Source organism: Lissotriton vulgaris, chromosome 7 (genome assembly GCF_964263255.1).
Source record: "Lissotriton vulgaris chromosome 7, aLisVul1.2, whole genome shotgun sequence".
Taxonomy (NCBI): Eukaryota; Metazoa; Chordata; class Amphibia; order Caudata; family Salamandridae; genus Lissotriton; species Lissotriton vulgaris.
Window position 1 is genome coordinate 843,692,289 of NC_141695.1, and position 24,990 is coordinate 843,717,278.

The following is a 24,990-nucleotide window of genomic DNA, read 5'->3' on the forward strand; positions in this document are numbered from 1 at the left end:
TGCAGCACCTCCTACTTTGTAGGTAGATGAGGGCACCTCCACATGGTCCTTGTGAGCTGCCATTAACTAGTGTAAATGCGTACAAAAAGGGGCAACCCTGTAACCCTGGTACCTGGGTAGTACAATAAAATAGGAAACAATGGTCCCTTAAGAAGGAATTATGAACCTTAACTTCCACGATAATCTAGTGAATAACCATCAATAGGTTGGTTGTATTAGAAAGAATACATTTTATTTGATCACTCAACACTAGGAATATCAGTGAAATGAACTCATTTAGGTCTGTAAACACATACAGTGGTGTTCAAAATGACGCAACTGCAAGAGTGAAAGTAAGGTGTGTGAGTGAAAGGTGTGCTTGTGCGATACAATTTATACATAAATAGTGACTGTGGAGGATTCCCACTTTTTCTAGACTCTTACACAGTGTTGCAGGTTTCTGAACTACATAAACAGTATAGTACACTATTATTGTGTCAACGTTTCGACCCCCTAGAGGTTATTTGTACAGGGTCTTCGTCAGGAAGAGGAATGGGAAACACCCATTAGGCAGTACTCATACAGCAAATGATAAACAGTACATTCAGGATTGGATCCACAAATCATAGGTCTTGAAATCTAGAGGAGTTAACTCAAGCCCCTACAAATATTGGAAGACTCTATGGGACAGGGTGCTGCCAAGGTCCATAGACTGTAACATGATTGTCAGTCTCTTAAAACATTTACTGGGGGTACTCACAAAAATCACAAAGACCTAAGGGTGGGGTGTAGTTGGAGAATTCAGTATATATTCTCCAGGAATGGTAACCTCGAATACACAAATGAACCCGGTTTGACAAATAGTGTGTTGCTCAGGCCTATTGGCAATGCTTTCCATGTCAATTAGAATAGCACATAGTCAGATTACAAAGAGCTTCTACTCACATGTCCGATCTGTTTTCAGTTAAATTGAGATTCACACTTCCCCAGAAGGGATCAATTTTTCCTATTATATTGATTAGTTGTGAGCAGACTTACACAAGAAACACGCTGAACTTTTCATAAACCTGGGATTCATTGCTATCCTTGTAGGTTCTCTATTTTATGTTTGAATCTTGGCATGAGTTTTCATCATTAATACATAATAATCTATTGATAACCTATAGCCAATTTTAATTTCTCTCACTCCCAATATACCACTCACTCCCATATCCCCTCCCAAGCTAGGTGCAGGGTATTACTCGACTACTTTCCCATTGTCCGTTTTGAGTAAGTAAAATACCTACAGCAAAGAACCACCTCTGTGGGTCCCATTGGGCATTGCTGCACATGCCCAGCGAAGAGCACGGTCGAATAATGATGCATGCCACTTTGGTGGGCATGGGCTTGCGTATCCTATATTGGATACTTCCTCTGTCTGACCCTTACTCTATCTCTAAACCAACACCAATGAAGTATTAACCACTTATCGGAACAGCACTCCTGTTCGTGATTATTTGATAATATTGGGGGGAGGTGTGCTCTACCGCCTATACTCTTTCAAACACCCTCTTTAGTTCTCTCGATTAGTATATATCCCAGGACACCGGATGTGAGTCCCCTTAATTATCACGGCTTGAGCCCGGAAGCCCTTGTCTGTCCTGTGGCTTGCCAAAAGGGATGTATGACGTAACAACGCGAGTCAGTACAACGCATGCCGTTACATCGCGGTCATTACAATGACTGCGATGTTACCACCCAATGCCATTACAACGCAAGTCTTTACATCGACTTGCGCTAGATGGCGTGCCAACATTAGAAAAGTGTAATTTACTATTCCAACTCCAGTCCACTCATCAGTAGGGGAGGTGTTGGGATGGTAAACTACACTGTTTGTAATGTTAGCACGCCATCTAGCGCAAGTCTATGTAAAGACTTGCATTGTAATGGCATAGCGTGGTTACATCGCGGTCGTTGTAACGACCGCGATGCAGCAGCATCGGGGTGTACTGACCACGATGTTACAGATGTTTCCCGCCAAAAGGGGTCTGACACTTGATAATATAAGTTAAGATACTGCCATGTGATAACACAGCAGAGCAACAGCACCCAGTCGAAATCACTACAATTAGGGCCCGATGTAGGTAAATCCCATTTACCGATTTTGAAATACCGAATTCTACCGATTCGGTATTTCAAAATCGGTAAATGGGATGTAGGTCCCAACATCTGGAATCGTTACCGATTCCTTACAAATTCGGAACTTACCGATTCGGTAAATACCGATTCGGTATCTGCTATTGAATCCTATGGGCCTTGAAGCCCATAGGATTCAATTCAAATACCGATTCGGTAATTACCGAATAGGTAAATACCGAATTTGTCAAGGGTGCAGGGGGTGTCACTTTGACACCCTCTAGCACTCCCAAAACGGGCATGTGTGCAATGTGGCACACAGACATGCCCTAAGGGCACGTCTGTCTGTCACATGGCACATGTGTACATGCACAGATGTGCATGTACACAGGAATCGGTATTTTACCATGGATTTGTATTCCATGGTAAAATACCGATTCTGTAAGCCATGTGCCAAAGGAAAATTGGCTTCCCACATTGCATATTCGGTAATTTTACCGAATCGGTAAATATTACCGAATCGGTAATCATTTTTCAGATTCTGTAACTATTACCGAATCGGTAAATTTACTGATTCGGTAATAATAACGATTCGGTAAAATTACCGAATATGTGCACCTACATCTCCCTAGCCCTTTACCGATCGGAAAAGGCCGAAAATCGGTATTTTCGGCCGATTCCGATCGGTAAAGGGCTACCTACATCTGGCCCTTAGAGACTACATAGAACCAAACTCCCTGTAATCAGTGAGACCCAAGATTAAGACAAGGAGACCAAGCTCGCTACAGACAGCACAAAGTCAACCTCACTGCAAAAACAGAATTAACATCTAGTCATTATCACGGCAACAGAATAATAACATCAGGCCAAATTTATTGCATCAGAAACAGACTACAAGAGGTATCCTCAGGGTGCCGTTATAATTGACAAAATACTGGGAAATTAGTCATTACCATTCCGATTCTTCTGATAATTCCCCATTTTACCCAAGAGTTTCACCCAGAGAGGCTCCGGGTTTCTGCTGTACTCATGATTCCAATGAGCTTGCAACTTTTGTTGCCGGCCCTATCGTATCTTCAGAGGGACTCATAATGATCCTCACAGACAACAAAAAGCCACACTAACCACAAAAATAGGGAGTACTAACTATAGAGAGCACCAAAAGGCAAACTCCTCTCTCCCACCAACTGCTCTTTAAGGACGCCAGTAACAGCAACATTTATAGGTTGGATGTATGAAAAAACATATCTTTCAGGAGGTCCCTTCCAAGCACTGAGTGAATTTGTCACCTCATTGACATCCATTTATTGTCCAAACATGTCCTTGTGTTTTCGGTCTCTTCAAAATTACACAAACTTCAGTTCTATGCCTCACTGACAGCTGGCTACCTGGTTATAATTTTTAAATCAAGCTATATGACTTTCTCTTAATCTACCTAATATTAATCGATTGTTTGAGGAGAGGTAGGTAACTCTGTTTCAAGAAGACAGTATGTAACTATTGTTAAAGATAGTTAGATATTTCTGTCACCTATCACCAGTGACGGCCGGCACGGATCGGGGCTGGGGGCCAGGGAGGGTAGTAAAGAAATACAATTAAACTTACCTCCTTGCCGCTGAGTCTCTTCTCATCGTTACTCTGCACCACTCTGAAGCAGGAAGCACCCAGGCTCCAGTGAGCCACTCACAATGCGGCAGTGATTGGTCTGAGCACCGTGGTGCGCAGCTCAGCCGGGCATGTTCTCCACCCAGGCTGTAATGCAGCCTGCATGGAGAACTTTCAAAGCGTGTATGATGGTTTGACAGGCCTGAGATGGCCGACCATACTGTCATGTGCACTGATAACAGTGCATACCACTCCCCGTAGGTGCCTGTTATTCCCCTGACTCCACCTCCAAGACTCTAGTAGACAAAATAGAACGATAATTAACCACGGTTTATTATTGTTTTATTTTTATTTTCTTTGCTCCCGGAAAGGGGGCGACGCTCCTCCGTCATATCGGAGGAGCCGCCGCTGCTGTCACCATTTCAATAACCTTCCTTTTTTGGAAAAGGTGATGGAGGGATACTTGGTCAAACAACCTCGGCCCTCTTGTGATTGGAACGCTTGTTTGTGCTTGCTTGTTCATAAAAACATCAATCATAATTGTAAGAAATTAGATTAATATTTGGGGTGGGTGACTACTCACCTCACGGAACAATCACAACCCTTCTCTGGGTAAACCCAAAAAGTCACTAAATTAATCTGAGCTAACACCACTGGCAGCATTGGTACAGAACAGACTGCTTAAGTTAGGGCACAGTGTAAAGTATTTATTCAGTACCAAAACAGTTATACAGTCAAAATGCAAAACAATAAAAATCCTGATCCAACTTAAAATAGATACAAATGTAATAAACAAAGTGACACAATTTGAGACTGACCACAATGGAGCCAGGTTTGCCCTAGTCAAAGTTTGTATTTTCAAACTTAGCTCCTTAAGTGCCAAATAACCTCAGAGCACAGTTCGAACCCCCCCCCCCCCACCCAAAAAAAACCATCAGGGAGGCACTTCAAGACTCACAGGATGTCAGGTGGAGGCCAACATCAGGGTCCAGTCCAATGTCCAGTTGCCACTGTTCGATATCAAAGGGGATGATGGACAGAGCGTTTGAGCAAATCAAACACTCACCCGAGCCAATTTGTTGGCAGGGTATGTCCAGACGTGGGTCCATTGCTCACTCTACCACTGGATTCAAGATAGCCTGGCTGATGAGGATTATGACTCCGAAACCGGTCCCAGGATGCTTGTTTCCAGTCCAGGGAAGACATGGCTTGGCAGTTCGGGCTGGACTGTTCCCATGAGGCACAGGTAATGGGGTGTAGATGGACGCACAGCGTGTTGTAAGTAGTCTCAAAAGTTGTGAGGTGCTCCGGAGTATAACCCTCCGACAGGGGGTGTATTGAAATGCTGGAGGTAGCACTGCTCGCGAAGTGAGGAGTGTCCCCCGGGCTCCTCGCTAGTCCTTATATAAAGGTTTCACCAAAATCCACGATGAAAATCGGAAGTTTTAACAATGCTTGTTTATTGTTTCTTCATAAATCTTGTTATATTCACAAGAACATCATTAATTCACAAGAATCTTTCATTATTCGGAAATGCACTCATATAAATCCCAATGCATTTCGGCATTACTAGGATGCCTTCTTCCAGGGGATAAATATCTGTCAATGAAGAAAAGAAAAAACGGAACGTGTATAAGAAAAAGACCTTGGGTGTAAGAACGTAGCAGTGCTAATGTGGGTTAAAAACGTGGTTTGTAAACGTGATGGTGAAACCAGGGATGCCTGAAATGGTAGATTTAGTCAGGGTGCCGAGTGAAAGTGAACAAATTATAAGTCCGGCGGTGAAACTTTAAGCCCAAGAATAACGAGAGCACCAGTGCACGCAAGTAAAAACATGCGGGTGTGAAGCGTAAGGTAATCGCGTGAAGATTTATCTAAAGCGAAGTGAACAGGTACCGGTTGCTAACAGGCTTACCGTAGCGTGCACAGGAAAGTAGAATATCGGTAACGCGTTCGTGTGCCGGGTCCGAGCCGTTTGTCAAATCCCGGAAGTATTTAGGGATAGGCGGTTGCTAGGTTGCCCGTGACGTTAGCATAACGCGTCAAGGAAATTAATCAAACAAAGAAATAGGACTGCGGAGTGTGATGAAAGGTTGAACACAGGTAGAGAAACGGGCGAATTGGATCCTAATAAGTGTAGACAGTAACATCACGTAGTGAAAACAAGGGGGCTGATTAACATGTTGTCAAATTTGTGCAAAAAATCAAAATAAATAAAATAATGGTAAAAAATGATACTGGTACAGTGAACTGGATCAACATATCATGGTATTAGGATAGGGTGAATGAAAAAATATATAAAAATAAAATTAATAATAAACTGGGGTATACAGGACTGTCCAAAAAGTCGCACCTAGGAAAAACCCAAAAAGGGTTTACAATAAAGGTTTATAAGTAACACGAGAATTCCACTCGGTCATTGAGTCCATTAGGTTTCATGCTAGACAAAGCAAAAATCCAGTAGTTTTCACGTTTTAGAAGTTCATTATGATTGTCTTTGCCTGATTCCTTGGAGACAGTTTCCAGTGCACAAAAACGTAATTGGCTAATTCCATGTCCTGCTTCGAGAAAGTGCTGAGCAATCGTTGATTTGGTTTGTTTGGTTCTTATGTTGGATTTATGTTCTGTTAGTCTAATTTTGAGATTTCTTTCAGTTTGACCAACATAAATTTTGCCGCATGGGCACTTCAACATATAAATTACGTTCGAAGTATCGCACGTGGCTGTGGCTCTGATCTTGATTTGATGCCCTTTCATAGGGTGACTAACAGTTGTGCCTTTAATTACACTGTTGCAGTGATTACAGTTCCAACAGGGATTTGTGCCTTTGAATGTCTGACTAGTGGTTTTGGAATGTTTGATGAGTTCCCCCACATTTTTAGCTCGGGAGTAAGCAAAGATGGGTTCTGTCTCGAAAATTCTATTGAAATCAGGTTCCACTCTGAGTATATCCCAATGCTTTTTAATGATTTGCTTGAATTTGCGGCTGGATGTGGAATATTTAGAAACCATGGTAATGGCATCGGTTTTCGGGGAGGTAGAAAGGTTCAGTAAATCGTCTCTGGATTTAGTTGCACATCTTTGTTTGGCCTGCTCAAGTATCTGGTCCGGGTACCCCCGGGCTTTGAAGCGTGATGTGATGGTGTTAGCTTCATTGTCAAATCTGTTGGGTTCGGAAATGATTCTTTTAGCTCGAATAAGCTGACTGTAGGGTAGGTGGTTTTTGAGTGGTTGAGGGTGAAAGCTAGAATAGTGTACCGTGTTGTTCCTGTCGGGTTTTTTTCTAAACAAGCTTGTTTCAAATCCAGTGTTGGTGTTGGTGATTTTAACATCGAGGTAATTGATGGAATGTGATTGAATTTCATAGGTGAATTGTAACCGTGGATCAATGGAGTTGAGTTGGATGAGTTCCTTCAGCAGAATGTCCTTAGGGCCTTGCCACATGAGGAAGATGTCGTCGATAAATCTGACGAACATTTTCAGATGATTTTTCCATGTAGTTTTGCAAAGAATGTGGTCTTGTTCGAATCTATGCATGAACATATTCGCATAGGCAGGAGCTGCCGAATTGCCCATTGAGGTTCCAGTCAGTTGTTGAAACCATTCATCCTTCCATGTAAAGTAGCTATGGAGTAGAGAAAATTCCAGTAACTCCATTAAAAAAAGTTTCATTTCTTGGTTCAATTCTGTCCTCAATAAGCAGTGTTCTGCTGCTTCTATTCCCATGGAGTGGGGAATGGATGTATATAGAGATGTTACATCAACTGTACAAAGGATTAAGTTGCTAAAATCATCTACTTCCACGATTTTAAGTTTGTTAAGAAAATCAGTTGTGTCTCTCAGAAAGGTAGGTGTTGAGGTTACAATGGGTTGAAAATATTTATCCAGAAATTTACCCACTGGATCATGGATGCTTCCACATGTAGAAACTATGGGCCTACATGGAGGCGTTTGAAGATTTTTATGAATTTTTGGGACTAAAAAAATATTTTGGGCTCTTTGGATGTTGGGTTGTGAGGTATCTGGTGGTTTTTGTAGTTATAACCTCATTATCTTGTGCTTTGCTGATGATTGAATCAAGTAGTTGTTTGTATTCTGTGGTGGGATCATTGGGTAATTTGTGATATGTGTTAGAATCCAAGAGGTGGAGGGATGCCTGCTCTTCATAGTAAGTGGTGTTTAAGATGACGATGGCACCGCCCTTGTCGGCTTTAGCGCAAGTTATTTGTTTGTCACCTGCAATAGATTTGAGGATGTTGATTTCTTTAACAGTAAGGTTCTTATGCTTGGATTTGGGTTGGCAGTTGAGTTTGGTTAGGGCGTTTTTGACGAGCGTCTCAAAGGTGTCTAAAGATTTATGTGAGACGGGTGCTAGGAAGGTGCTTCTTGGACGAAGGCCCATAAGCTGGTCTCGTTCTATGTCATCAGATGTTTGAACAACGTTTTGAAAAAAGTGTTTGAGGCGAAGCGAGGAGCCCGGGGGACACTCCTCACTTTGCGAGCAGTGCTACCTCCAGCATTTCAATACACCCCCTGTCGGAGGGTGATACTCCGGAGCACCTCACAACTTTTGAGACTACTTACAACACGCTGTGCGTCCATATCCACCCCATTACATTTTGCAATTTTCTGACTCTGTTTGGACCTGCACGCCTACAAGCATGGATGAAATAATACGTCTTACAGACTCAAGAGCAGAAACATTTGTTTATACCAACGAAGAAGCAGCGAGAATCTACGCACTCATCAATGAAGAATCCACAGAACTGTCTACCAATCGCACAAAGGAACAAAACATAAGACAGTTGCTCTATCTTTCTAAAAAGGAAATAAATCAACGCCTGCATGCAAGTACATTGGTTAAGTACCACAGGGCACAAAGAATTCCAAGGGGCCTCAGGATACCTCTCAAACCTTCACTATGCAAGACCGTTCAGAAGTTTAAAGATAGATGGTATGCCATCCTTAATAAATGCAGCTTGGATTTGATTCTGCTGATAATTGAAGAATTATCTAATATACTGGAAGAAGTATCAAAGGAGATATCTTTAGTAAAAGCTGAATTGGAGAACAGCTATACAACTGAGGAATTAACTAAGATTATTGAAGATATCAATGAACAACTAGCCAAACACACAACTGAGGTAAGCGAACGAAAAGTAAGGAAACTAAGGAGAGACACCATCGATTATAAGATGGGAGAAGTGTATACGTGGGCGGAGATCTACGCAAAAAGACGTCAGAACAGACCATATTCAGCCAACACTGAAACTTCATCATCAGAAGACGATACACTTAATGCACAAGGTAGAAGACCACGTTTTCCCCTCCAGAAACCCGCGACCAACATCCAGACTACCCCAGCGGGTGCTGATATTCCTTCGACATCTACGGAGCCTTTTTTAGAGGTAGGCCAAGAACAAGAAGATCCAGGAGTGCAAAAAGAAAAAAACAAAGAACCTCCACAAACTCGCACTGTAACCAGCAAGAAGGACAAAGTGAAGGGGAAACAACAGACAACTTAGTCATCAACATTTCTGATTACCAGTTTAACACCACCCATATCAGAGCCTTGCAAAAAGGCACCTCTTTTATCCCAACGTCCAATACCAACAGATTGGAACTGGAAGTTTCCTTCTTTAAATTGATGAGAAAACTTCGCCTCAAACACTTTTTTCAAAACGTCGTTCAAACATCTGACGACATAGAACCAGACCAGCTTATGGGCCTTCGTCCAAGAAGCACCTTCCTAGCACCCGTCTCACATAAATCTTTAGACACCTTTGAGACGCTCGTCAAAAACGACCTAACCAAACTCAACTGCCAACCCAAATCCAAGCATAAGAACCTTACTGTTAAAGAAATCAACATCCTCAAATCTATTGCAGCTGACAAACAAATAACTTGCGTTAAAGCCGACAAGGGGGGTGCCATCGTCATCTTAAACACCACTTACTATGAAGAGCAGGCATCCCTCCACCTCTTGGATTCTAACACATATCACAAATTACCCAAGGATCCCACCACAGAATACAAACAACTACTTGATTCAATCATCAGCAAAGCACAAGATAATGAGGTTATAACTACAAAAACCACCAGATACCTCACAACCCAACATCCAAAGAGCCCAAAATATTTTTTTAGTCCCAAAAATTCATAAAAATCTTCAAACGCCTCCATGTAGGCCCATAGTTTCTACATGTGGAAGCATCCATGATCCAGTGGGTAAATTTCTGGATAAATATTTTCAACCCATTGTAACCTCAACACCTACCTTTCTGAGAGACACAACTGATTTTCTTAACAAACTTAAAATCGTGGAAGTAGATGATTTCAGCAACTTAATCCTTTGTACAGTTGATGTAACATCTCTATATACATCCATTCCCCACTCTATGGGAATAGAAGCAGCAGAACACTGCTTATTGAGGACAGAATTGAACCAAGATATGAAACTTTTTTTAATGGCGTTACTGGAATTTTCTCTACTCCATAGCTACTTTACATGGAAGGATGAATGGTTTCAACAACTGACTGGAACCTCAATGGGCAATTCGTCAGCTCCTGCCTATGCGAATATGTTCATGCATAGATTCGAACAAGACCACATTCTTTGCAAAACTACATGGAAAAATCATCTGAAAATGTTCGTCAGATTTATCGACGACATCTTCCTCATGTGGCAAGGCCCTAAGGACATTCTGCTGAAGGAACTCATCCAACTCAACTCCATTGATCCACGGTTACAATTCACCTATGAAATTCAATCACATTCCATCAATTACCTCGATGTTAAAATCACCAACACCAACACTGGATTTGAAACAAGCTTGTTTCGAAAAAAAACCGACAGGAACAACACGGTACACTATTCTAGCTTTCACCCTCAACCACTCAAAAACCACCTACCCTACAGTCAGCTCATTCGAGCTAAAAGAATCATTTCCGAGCCCAACAGATTTGACAATGAAGCTAACACCATCACATCACGCTTCAAAGCCCGGGGGTACCCGGACCAGATACTTGAGCAGGCCAAACAAAGATGTGCAACTAAATCCAGAGACGATTTACTGAACCTTTCTACCTCCCCGAAAACCGATGCCATTCCCATGGTTTCTAAATATTCCACATCCAGCCGCAAATTCAAGCAAATCATTAAAAAGCATTGGGATATACTCAGAGTGGAACCTGATTTCAATAGAATTTTCGAGACAGAACCCATCTTTGCTTACTCCCGAGCTAAAAATGTGGGGGAACTCATCAAACATTCCAAAACCACTAGTCAGACATTCAAAGGCACAAATCCCTGTTGGAACTGTAATCACTGCAACAGTGTAATTAAAGGCACAACTGTTAGTCACCCTATGAAAGGGGGTCAAACCTAGATCAGAGCCACAGCCACGTGCGATACTTCGAACGTAATTTAGATGTTGAAGTGCCCATGCGGCAAAATTTATGTTGGTCAAACTGAAAGAAAACTCAAAATTAGACTAACAGAACATAAATCCAACATAAGAACCAAACAAACCAAATCAACGATTGCTCAGCACTTTCTCGAAGCAGGACATGGAATTAACCAATTATGTTTTTGTGCACTGGAAACTGTCTCCAAGGAATCAGGCAAAGACAATCATAATGAACTTCTAAAACGTGAAAACTACTGGATTTTTGCTTTGTCTAGCATGAAACCTAATGGACTCAATGACCGAGTGGAATTCTCGTGTTACTTATAAACTTTTATTGTAAACCCTTTTTGGGTTTTTCCTAGGTGCGACTTTTTGGACAGTCCTGTATACCCCAGTTTATTATTAATTTTATTTTTATATATTTTTTCATTCACCCTATCCTAATACCATGATATGTTGATCCAGTTTACTGTACCAGTCTCATTTTTTACCATTATTTTATTTATTTTGATTTTTTGCACAAATTTGACAACATGTTAATCAGCCCCCTTGTTTTCACTACGTGATGTTACTGTATTTCTTTGTTTGATTAATTTCCTTGACGCGTTATACTAACGTCACCGGCAACCTAGCAACCACCTATCCCTAAATACTTCCGGGATTTGACAAACGTCTCGAACCCGGCACACAAACGCGTTACCGATATTCTACTTTCCTGTGCACGCTACGGTAAGCCTGTTAGCAACCGGTACCTGTTCACTTTGCTTTAGATAAATCTTCACGCAATTACCTTACGCTTCACACCCGCATGTTTTTACTTGCGTGCACTGGTGCTCTCGTTATTCTTGGGCTTAAAGTTTCACCGCCGGACTTGTAATTTGTTCACTTTCACTCGGCACCCTTACTAAATCTACCGTTTCAGGCATCCCTGGTTTCACCATCACGTTTACAAACCACGTTTTTAACCCACATTAGCACTGCTACGTTCTTACACCCAAGGTCTTTTTCTTATACACGTTCCGTTTTTTCTTTTCTTCATTGACAGATATTTATCCCCTGGAAGAAGGCATCCTAGTAATGCCGAAATGCATTGGGATTTATATGAGTGCATTTCCGAATAATGAAAGATTCTTGTGAATTAATTATGTTCTTGTGAATATAACAAGATTTATGAAGAAACAATAAACAAGCATTGTTAAAACTTTCGATTTTCATCGTGGATTTTGGTGAAACCTTTATATAAGGACTAGCGAGGAGCCCGGGGGACACTCCTCACTTCGCGAGCAGTGCTACCTCCAGCACCCATGAGGCACAGGGTCAGACTGATTTGCATATGGCCATGTCTGAACTGGGGTGGTGGAGTGAGCTAAAGAATGGTGATGGATTAAACCCAGATCAGTTGACTGGGGGTGAGTGTTTGATTTGCTCAAACACTCCGTCCATCATCCCCTTTGGTATCAGTTACCACTGTTCAGCTGGGTACTTCTGCAAAAAGGCCTCTTGCTGGGTGCTCTACATTGCTGGGTCTAGCACCTCCAGATAGCTCAAGCTTGCCAGTGAGATAGGTTGGGGTATTCAAATGTAGAGCTTTGTGTGTTATGCATGCAATTTTTTGTTGGATTCTTGCTTTGTAAGGGAGCCAGTGTATATATCGTAATCACACTTCCCAAATGTTTTGTAGGTGACAGTGCATATGCCCTGACGTCATGGATATTATCATTGCATCTACATCCAGCAAGCCAAAGGGAGATATGCTCCAATGTAGCACACATACGAACACGGTCTGAAATAGAAAGGACATTTGTTCTACTGAAATGTAAATTTTACTGTCTATGCGAAAGTAGGGGTGCCCTACAGTATTCCCCAAAGACAAGTTGCAAGATAATAGCTACTTGTGTAACTCTTCACAATGCTCCAATTTAGAGAGGATTGCCAGAGATTATGTAGAAATCAGGTTCCACAGAAGAACCACAAAGCCCACAGGCAACACAGGACGGTACATTGGCAGCAAAAGGAAGAGCTAGACATACGGCCATTGCAAACAATTACTTTTAAGGTATATGAATGATACTGTGTGATACATGTTACTCAAAGCTAAACACAAGAAGTGCAGTGTTAAACAAAATAGCCTTTAGTTCTCAGGTTGTAAAGGAATTTATAAAATACTTTTAATTCCTCAGAATGTTCAAATGAAAGTTCATCATGACAAGTTACTGAAATAGCAAAAAACGATAAAACAATGTATTACTGTTTGCGTTGACTGTGAACTCGACTTTGTCGCACAGGTCTTATGGAGCCGAATGTAACAACAACACCGCTTGATCTACTGCGTCGCACATTCATTGCCTCATTCACAGACACTGCTTATATTGGATAGGTCCTCGCTTTCAGCATGCCCAGCTGCTCTGCTCTGTGCTGTTTGAGTGGTCTGTAAGACGTCTACTGTAGTGGTAACTTGCACAAGGCAACACTCCCACTATAAAAGCCCATTTCGCCCTGCAGCCCTACAGTAAGTCGGGAGAAGGTTGATGTAGCATGTGCAATACGATTTATTGAGCGACTCAACATATCAATTTTGGAGAATAGATGGTGTTGAGTATGTCTGTGTGTTGCATTGTCCTCTTGCATTTGGCCACATAGATTGTTCATAGCCTCTGTCATTGAGTCTACGTTTGCCTCCATAGGCTTTTGGGAATCCTCAGTCGTTGTTGCTACATGTTGGAAGCCAATTGTGATGCTTCTTTCTATTCCAGTTAACTTTTTCATAAAGATGTGCATTTGTTTGTGCTCTAGGTGCTGCACCTTCAACATGGAGGCTTCGAGACCAACAAACACAAGTGTAGTATTTCCCACAGCTTGTGTGGACTCTGGCCTTAAATGAAACTGGCTGACGGCACTGCGATGTCAGATACGTGTACACCTGTGCAGTTGTGTGTGCCTCACTGCAGGTTCTTTTTGGACATTTGGACTCCCTGCATCATCAACTTCCTCAATGAGTAGTGTCTGACTGCCATGTTCAGGACTGCTACTTAGCCTTTGGGGGGATGTATGTGGCAATATAGACTCATTGCCTGCTTGACTGGACATATGTTTTCCTGACCCTGTCTTTCGGACTCATGTTCTGTTGACAATGGAACATCTGTATAGAGATGCAGTGAGTAAATATTTGTAAATAGATATTATCTTCACTTTTGTTTGTACCAATTACAGAATGGTATGTTTGGTTTGTGCTATAGGTGTTCATAATGGAGTATTACATATCCCATAATGCACTACCAGGAAAGGCCTAACACTTCTAATGGTGTTTTTCTTATATTCTATCATAGCTAAACATTTCTCGGCCTAACATGGTCATAATTTTACCTCAGATGTTCCTGCAGACATGTCATTGTGAAACTGTAAGTGTAGGTATATCTCTTACCTTTTGAAGTAGAAGGAGCCTCTGAGGTATCAATGTTGCTGAGTCCAGACACCGTTTCTGGCTCCAGGGTGGGCTCAATAATTTCCTCCAGGGTAGTTGGGGGTGGCTGGGTTGGAGGTCCTCCTCCTACTGCTCAGGCCTCAGTTCTACAGGTTTCCATCTTTTTTTTGGTCCTAGCTAAAAGGTCGTACCACCTTTGCGGATCTCTTCAGTGGATCTCTGTGTGACCCCCACAGAGTTGATGCGCACCTGCATTTTCAGCCAGATTTTCTTCTTCTGTACCTCTGGCACAGAGAGGGATGTTTTCCCAAACAAGGCATCATGGTTTGCCACACATTACTCAGTATGTCTAACTGTTTTTCTGAGAATTCTAAGATTTCTCTTCCTCCCTCCAAGCTTCTTCTTCTTCTCAGGAGTTATACTGGACATGTTCCTGCTTTCCAGGAGTGGATGGCTGTGACTACTGGAGATCCCAATTGGATTGTGTTGGCTATCACCTGTCTCAAGGCTCTCCAGTTTTCTGATAGGTCTGGTGCTGCTCTACTTCTTGCTTGTGCTGTCATCACTCAATGCCAGGTAAATGTATGGTATTTGGGACTCAATTCGCTACTTACTGAATCACTATTTGCGATTCCTTAAATAGCGAATGGGACTCGTGCTGGATCAGTAATGGCCATAGGCTCATATTCGTATATACCAAGGTATACAGACAAAATATCGAGTAAAAAATATCGAATTACATAAATATCGACTTCAAAATATAGAATGGACAAAATATCGAATGGACAGAATATAGTCAGCAAAAATATCGAATTTAAGGTAAGTAATGTAATATCGATTTTTGTAAATATAGAAAGTCAAAATATCGAAGTATATAATATAGGTTATTTAAATATATCGAATTTTTAATAATATCTATTTTTTTAAGTGTTTTGTATGTTAGTATATGTGTGAAAAGTGTATATTTTTTTGTAATTTATTTTAAGTAATGAATTTAATGTTATTTAATTTTTGCGTAAAATAATTCAGTAGCGGGTTGTGGGTTTATAGGGGAATACGGTGGGAAGTAATTTAATTATATTAAATAAAAAAATATAAATTTTTAGAAATTATTCATTATTTTTAATTTAATTTTTAGTTTTAGCTATGTAGCGGGTTGTGGGTTTATAGGGGAATAGGGTGGGAAGTAATTTAATTTTAATTAATTAAATATTTTAATTTATATATTGGTATTTATTTTGAATACATTGTTAATTAATTTTTAATTGGTAATTAATTAATTTTTAGTTGGTAATTAATTTTATTAATTGATTAATTGATAATTATGTGAATTTTATTAATTTATTTTCCATGGCGGGTTGTGGGTTTATAGGGGAATAGGGGGGGAAGTTACTTAATTGTAATTAATTCAATATTTTTATTTATTTATTGGTATTTATTTGAAATAATTGGTAATTAAACTGTATTTGTTAATTAATTAATTGTAAATTGGTAATTAATTTGTATTCATAGTTAATGAATTTTAATAAGTAATATTTTTTAATTGATTATTATATTATATTAAATTGGTATTTATTTTTAAATTTTTTTTTTTGGTATTGAATTTATTTTTATTAATATATTAAATATTTACTTTCCCTACTGTTAAGCTCACTAGAGTGGGAATAGTGATTTTGTGGAGAAGTGTGGCTCACTGGTTAGAGCAGGCAGACCCTGAAGCAGAGGTCAGACCCGGGACCAGGGTTCAATTCCCGACGCGGCAGGGTCTTGAGCTTAAATGTCCATGGACTCGATAATTCTCGCTTCGGTGCCTGACCTAATCATGGGTTCACACTCTGCAACTCTGGGCATTAAGCTTGCTTAATCTCCACAACGGCCCCCCGCGGCGGGATGCCTGGCTTTCACCTTGGGGATGCCCTGTAGGGGCTATCTCACAGGGAAAAGCCAGGACGGGTTCCCAAGGCAAGCGCGGAGATACCCCTTCGGGGGTCGAATCTGGCGCTATATAAGAACATAATAATAATAATAACCCTACGCTATCCAAAGCTTTCCCTACTGTTGCATTCTCTGGAGTGGGAATAGTAATTTTTACCCCTACGCTATCCAACGATTTCCCTACTGTTGCACTCTCTGGAGTGGGAATAGTAATTTTTACCCTCCCGCTATCCAACGCTTTCCCTACTGTTGCATTCACTGGAGTGCGAATAGTAATTTTTACCCCAACGCTATCCAACGCTTTCCCTACTGTTACACTCTCTGGAGTGGGAATAGTAATTTTTACCCCTACGCTATCCAACGCTTTCCCTACTGTTGCACTCACTGGAGTGGGAATAGTAATTTTTACCCCTGCGCTATCCAAAGCTTTCCCTACTGTTGCACTCACTAGGGTGGGAATAGTAATTTTTACCCCTACGCTATCCAACGCTTTCCCTACTGTTGCACTCTTCGGAGTGGGAATAGTAGTTTTCACCCCTAAGCTATCCAACACTTTCCCTACTGTTGCACTCACTGGAGAGGGAATAGTAATTTTTATCCCTACGCTATCCAATGCTTTCCCTACTGTTGCACGCTCTGGAGTGGGAATAGTAAATTTTACCCCTACTCTATCCAACGCTTTCCCTACTGTTGCACTCACTGTAGTGGGAATAGTAATTTTTACCCCTACGCTATCCAACGCTTTCCCTACTGTTGCACTCTCTGGAGTGGGAATAGTAATTTTTACCCCTACGCTATCAGATTCTTTCCCTACTGTTGCACTCACCGAAGTGGGAATAGTAATTTTTACCCATACGCTATCCAACGCTTTCCCTACTGTTACACTCACTGGAGTGGGAATAGTAATTTTTACCCCTACGCTATCCAACGCTTTCCCTACTGTTACACTCACTGGAGTGGGAATAGTAATTTTTACCCCTATGCTATCCAACGCTTTCCCTACTGTTGCACTCACTGGAGTGATAATAGTAAATTTTACCCTTCCGCTATCCTATGGTAAAAATATTGCATGGTTTTTATTAATATCATGTGAATATATATATATATATATATATATATATGTGTATGTTTTAAAAAATATATATATATTTTTTGCTTAAATTAATTATTTTATAATTTTAAGGTTATCTAAGTATTTTTAAGTATTTTTTAGTTAATTATTTTTAATATTTCATTTATTTTAAATTACTTTTAAGACATTTACAAAAATTCGATATTTTGACTAACTATATTATTTCTAAACGATATTTTTGATTCAATATTTTTGTACTTACCTGTTTGTAGATAGGAATTCAATCTTTTTGTAGTCGATATTTTATCCTCGATATTTTTGTACGTCTATATTTTTCTACTCAATATTATTTCAGTGATCCACATACCAAATACTGATTCATAAATTGCGATTCAGTAATAATTGCAATTTATGAATCCGTATTCATTTGCTTCGTACATCTAGCCCTTAAATCTTAGGAGGAGTTTGTGCTTGAATCATTGATATAGAAGAAAACGAACCAGGCAAAAAATCTGACAAGCTGAAACATCACAACTGGTCCACCTCTGAATTTATCAAAGAGAAACAATTCACTGTGAATTAAGAAATGCAATTGGTGACAAAAAAGACTGGATGGCAGCCTTTAAAAACAAGTTCATTCCTAGTCCTTGTTGAAGAAAGATAGTGCTGTAAGACTATCCTGCTTAAAACGTAGGACATTATATAACCCAAGACCATTATTTCTCAATTCTTGCTTTGACACCCATGCCTAAGATTCTTTGGATCAGGCCACCTTCTGAGAACTACCAGGTTGCACCCAGAGACAATGGACAGCCAATAGTTTGGAATTTCCCACCTAAAACATATGGGCTTGACCACTAATGCTTCAGACAAAAACGCCAGAGGACAGTGGGAATATATACATAGTCTGACAAATTTGTTTCATAAATATTAACACTAAGGGCCCCATTAGGATGGCGGGCGGGCTTTGCCCGCCTACCATCCTTGCGGAAAACGGGACTGCCCGCCTTAAGGGCGGGGTCCATATGTCTTCATTAGGATGCGCCAGCCACAGTGGCGGGCGGATCCCCCATTTTTAACATTGTGGCGGGTGGTGCTCACTGCACCGCCCGCCACAATGTTAAAAATGAATGCGCGCATTTGCATAAACAAAGCGGCAGGCACCGCGCGGTGCCTGCCGCTTTGTTTATGCAAATGCTGGGGGGTACCCCCGTGTACAACCCCCACCCCCCTTCACTCTGGAGACTCGCAGGGGACCCCAAGAGTGAAGAACGCATGCCTTTCCGTGGCGGCAAATGGCATCCGATTTGGCCCATACTAATATGGCTGACGGTGTCTACGAGATGCCGCCATCAAATTAATCCTTTTCCACCCCGGCCGCAAGCCAACCGGGGGGGAAAAGCGGCGGACAGTCTTTCCGTCCGCCACTGTCCCCCCCCGCCATACTAATATGGGGGGGCATTCGGGAGTGGATGTCGGGCAGATTGCCCCCGCCAGGCCGGCGGTGGCTACCGCCAGCCTGACGGGGGCCATCCGCCCGACATCGTAATGGGCCCCTAAAACTCACTATAGAAATAGGCAGATCACCTTGACTAACTCGCTGCGGGACACTCCTGCACCATACATGATGCATTGACCGGCAGTACCCAGCAACCTCCCTGCTGTGAGAGCTCCCAGCCAAAATCATGCCAGAGGCAGAGAGATTCTCTGGAAAGAGTCACTACGAAGAGAGAGAACACCCACTCAACTTAACTGCAACAAGACAAAATCATAGCAGACACAGTGGAAATGCACTGAGCGAATGTATCTGATATTCTCTCATATTTTTCCAGTGTTGGAACATTGAGTAGCATAAAGCTGGTTAATAATAATATATATTTTTTACAGCACATAGAAATAGAAGTAATGAGATATGAAGCACTATATAAAATAGAGGTAAATACTACTCTCCTGTCAAATAGTGTTGGGAATGATGTTGAGCGTCAGTGGAAGACAGGCCATGGTTGCTAAATGTTTTTTTTATTTTTATCAGAGCCTGGTTCTCCCTCTTTGGTACTGCTAATGGTCGGATAACCTATGGGGGGGGGGGTGTGGGGCAGACACTTAAGTCCAGTAATTATGGGTATTATTTACTAGTAAAATGCACACTCCCAAGAGAACACAATGCCAAAGTTATTGTAAAAAGAGGGATATTTCCTGGACTAAATTACTGCAAAAACAGGTACAGCAACCTGCCAAACTCACTGTAAAGAGTGAGCGAGAACCCTGCAAGACTCACTGCTTAGACAGATAAGAGCACCCTGCTGGACTTACTGAACAGAGACAGAAAATATCTGGCCAGTCTCACTGCAAAGATTGATACAGTGCATTCCCGAGCTCATGGTGAAGGCAGTAAAAGAGATAACCAAGCCGCACTCACTGCAAAGATGTTTTGATCACCCAGGCAAACTCACTGTAAAGAGGGAGAGTTGCAAAGAAAGATAAAGCACCAAAGCCACGTTACTGTAAAGAGAGACAGAAGACCTAGCCTAACTCACTGCAAAGGTAGAGACTTTACTCCGCCAAACTCAACGTACCATAAGCAATGAGAGAGAGCTCAGTCACACTCACTGCAAAGATAGATAAAGCACCCAAGTAAACTCACCTTAAAGCGAAAGCTAGAGCATCCAGCCAGATGCACTGCTAAGACAGAAGGGGCACAAAGCCAAACTCACTGTAAAAGAGGGTGAATTCAGCCAAAACCTCTGCAAAGACGTCCAGACAAGCTCACTGTGAGTACAAAAAGAAGGGGGTTCCCCAGGGGATGCAACGAAGCGGGCAGGAGGGGGGGGGGGGAACAATGTAAGAAAGAAAGGACCCTGCTGTAGATAGAAAGGCCCTATACTAGGGTCCCAATTACTTAAATACGTTTATGGACCAGAGAGCAATGCCGAGTTAGACAATTACAACATTTGTATAGAGTCCATTTTTCTCTTTATTTTTTTATATTTTTATCATTTAGTTCACACAATAGTGCAGTAAATAGACAAGTTAATCATACAAAATGACAATTCATAAATAGTTCATAATTCACAGTGAAGTTCCACACAAAACCACACATACCTCATCAATCCTCAATCAAAACACTGTTATACAACATCATTCATACTTCATTACTCTAGTTAAAAAGCAAATCCTGGTACACAAGTGCCTGAATAGAAGGTCAGGTGAAAATGCACTATAAATACAGGGGGGCTAGATCAGATGGAGAAAAAAGGCCGATCCAACAGATGACAAGGATCACAGTCTTCGACACCATAGACACCTACGCGCGTTTCGGTGAAGCGGCCAGGTCAGTCCACACCTTCATCAGGGCCAGAAGGTACCGTGGGGAAGGGGAACAACACTGTGATAGAGAAAACGTTTTTAATGGTAAATATATACATTTGATGGGATAACAAAACGATATACCAAAACAGTTCATCTTAGTATGGTAATTACTTTCTATTAAATTGTTTTTTTTAAAACATAGCGTGTTTTGAAGAGGCATAGAACATCCTGGTCCATATGGGTTTTCGTGTAGATTCATCATTATTGCCATTGGGTTAAAAAACTCCCTAAGGCTCACAGGGAATGGGGGATTTCTCCATTAGGCTCTATGAGTTCAACCATCTCACATTCATTCATCTCTCTTATTCTACTTCTGGGTTCATTCACTTCGTTAAATTTCATGGGTAAGGCACCCCTTTATATGGGAAATTAAGGGCGGGTACATTCTTTCTAGTTCTATCCCCCTCTCGGTAAAGAGGGGGCATTAGTAGGTGCTCTCCAGGTCAATCCTATGGTAATATTCGCTTTTAATCTATGGCTTCCTAGTAGTATTAGGGAGCTTACCTTTGGAATAAAGGGTCTTGATCTCAATACCAGGAGGAGTTGTGTTTAAGTAAGTTAAGATTCACTACACTTCTTTGCCACTTAGGGTAATTTATAGGTAGGTCCAGGCGGGCTTATAGGCGTCCTTCCGCAGATCGAGTACCCTCCTAAGAATGAGAAATGATCCCATCAACAAGTACTGTTAGCAAAAAATGTTTTTTTCACAAATAGGACGTGATCGCGAGATCAGGACTCTGTTCTGCGGGTGTTTAGACCACCGACAGCCAAACAATTTACCTGGGATATTCACTAGTTAGTAACACAGGCGGCTGGGTTTGGACAGATAGAGGGGATCGATCTCAATCCGGGGCAGTATGGTCATCTCAGGGTGGCGATTCCTATAAAGGAATTAAGATCGTATTAAGTACAGTATGGAAAAAGAGGGGAGGGGTAGCATCACACTCTCTCGTTATACATGGACATCTGGACTGCCTCCAGAGGAAAAGATGCCAAATATGCGGTCTCTAATAGCAAAAAGAAGGATCAGAGTAACAGTTATTTACCTGTTCGTGTGACTGAAGACAGGGAATCCTCTAGGCTCAGGGCCAACGGAGTTCGTTACCCAGATTGATCAGAGGGAAACCGTCTTCTATTTCTACATACGGTAAAGATAGAGGTAGATTAAGCATAGGTCGGGCCAGTGTTTTTCATGGTAAGGTTAGGAATACACATGATTCCGTCTAAAGAGTGACCACGGGCTGCAAAAACAGTACTCTGGAATAAGCTAGATCAAAAAGCTCAAGATTTACCTCTATCTATGTCTAATACGATCGTCTCTCTCAGTTTAAATATCCTGGTAGGGGCGCGATATCCACCAGTATTAAAGATTCAGGATCTCCGTCTACGGAAAAAACAAACAGCGCGTGCTGGCTGAGCGGTGATAAAAAACAAACACTACACTGGCTGTCGCCATTACGGAGACTATGGGCGATAATAGGCATCTGTAGCGGAGAGCCCCACAAAGAAGAACGCTATATCAATGGCGACAGTTATTCCCACAGTAAACGCAGCTGGATATAAGGCAAGCTATGCGGGGGCTAAGCGGTCGCTCCAGTTCGTAGTATCTACGGGACTTTATCGCAGCAAACGCGCGGGGGAGCAATCTCATTACTTACATGCTGCTCCGATCTCACAAAGTCGTCACGCCGGGCCGCCGCCTCATTCAAGGAAGCCGGGTCCCCACTAATCGCCGCTCTGCTCTTTAAAAACAGCTCCGAGATTCACTTCAGCTCGGAGATAATGGAGGTAGACAGGGGACTGTTAGGGAGGTTTTTTTCTTTTCTTTCCGGGACGATTCTGATGTCAAGGTGAGGAGGGTAATGGACAACGGACCGGGAGTGGGCGCGTGCTGTTTAGAGGGTGAGTCCCTATGGTTTTCTCGAAGCTACAGTCCTTTCTAAGTAGGTTATCACATCTATGGTCCCGTTTGGACACAAAAAGATGTCGGGAATAAACTAACAAAATCGGGGTTATTTTCTAGGAATTGAGACACATCAAGATTAGATACTTGGGTTCATTTTGATAACCAATATTTTTTCTTTCGTGGGCACGAGCAATAGAAACAGCCCAGAGGGGGTATAGATGATGGGCGAAGCGTCACAATAGAAGAAGTGGATGTAGCACTAAAAGCACATAGGCTGTTCCAATATAGAGATCAATTCAAGGTAGTAGGTTGTCCCCATCAGGACTTCAGAAGGAGAGAGATGACCGGTTCTCAAGACTATATCTCCCAAAGAGGAGGTTGACACTCAGATGATAGCTTGAGACCACGGACATTCCTCGTTGAGGCCTTTTTGGACAGATTGGAGCAAAAAAATCCAGTACACCTCACGTTTCTTACGGAGGGCAGTGGGATTCGTTCCCTTCCCTGGAAGAATCTTTTCCAAGATGAACAATCTCAGGTCCTTTTCTTGGTGATTCATTTCAATCCAGTGGCTGACAATAGGGGCTGAAGTTCTTCCATTTCTAATATTCGATTTGTGCTCCCCAATGCGTAGACGGCATTCCTTGCCAGTTTCTCCCACGTATGGCAAGCCGCAGGGGCACAGAATCACATAGATGACATTGGAGGTGCTGCAGTTAGTCAGTCTCTTGTTTCGTGCCACAGAGATCTTATGGTCGCAGATCGTGATGGTGTCCCCCACAATGGCTAGGGGGCAGGACTGGCAGGTGCCGCATTGTGAGGAAAGAGAGCAACCGGCATATTAAGGGGTCCATTAGGATGGCGGGCGGACTTAGGGGGTATTAGGATGCGTCCCCCACTGTGGCGGGCGCATCCTGTATTTTTAGCATTGTGGCGGGCGGTTCTCGCAGCACCGCCCGCCACAATGGAGAAGTGTGGCTCACCGGTTAGAGGCGGCAGACCCAGAAGCAGAGGTCGGCCCGTGACCAGGGTTCAATTCCCGATGCGGCAGGGTACGGAACCAATGTCAGCAAGCTTGATAAATCTCGCCTCGGTGCCTCTCTAACCATGGGTCCCACGCTGCAACTCTGGGCAATAGCTTGCTTAATCTCCACAACGGCCCCCTTGCTGCTGGGGATGCCTGGCTTCACCTTGGGGATTCCCGATAGGGACCATCTCACAGGGAAAGCCAGGGCGGGTTCCCCAGCGGCCCAGCGGCACACAGCGCCAAGAAACCCTGGGGTGAACGTGCGCTCTACAAATTCATAATAACATAACATAACAATGCTAAAAATCCACTTTTACATTTGCATAAACAAAGCGGCAGGCACCGTGAAGTGACTGCGGCTTTGTTTATGCAAATGCAGGGGGGTACCATAGGTACCCCCCTGTGTTCACCCCCCACCTCTCCTTCACTCTGGGGGCCCGCAGGGGGCCTCCAGAGTAAAGACCGCATGCCTTTCCATGGCGGCATCGCCACCACTGAAAGGCATCTCCCTAAGCCCATTGTAATATGGCTGGCGGTGTCTAATAGACACCGCCACTATATTTTTCTTTGCTTTGCGGCCGGGGCGGAAAAGCGGTGGACGGTCTTTCTGTCTGCCGAGGTCCCCCCCGCCATACTAATATGGCGGGGAGGAATTCGAATGCGGATGTCGGGCGGATTGCCCTCGCCAGGCTGGTGGTGGGGCAATCCGCCCGAAATCCTAATGGGCCCCTAAGTGCACAGACAGAGACAGCATCCAGCCAAACCTATCATAAACAGTGACTGGACCCAACCAAATGCACAATAAAATAAAAATGAACCCGGCCAAATTTGCTGCAAAGACATAAAGCACCCATCTAAACTCACTGAAAAGAAATTGAGAGAACCCAGGCCTAACTCACTGCTATGATAGACAGAGCGCTCAGCCAAATGTAATGTAAGAGTTTGAAGTAAAAGTGACACAACTAACACACAAGACAGTTGTTGGCTACACTTTCTGGAGTGAGAACTAAACTTCAGAGCTCCCAACATTGTGTCATGCTTTGAGATGACATATCGGGATGCGAGGCTAAGGGTAAGTCAGCATTGCTGATCATGCTGGACTGTGTTCATGGACTGTATAGAATATTGACAACGCTATTACGTGTATTTACC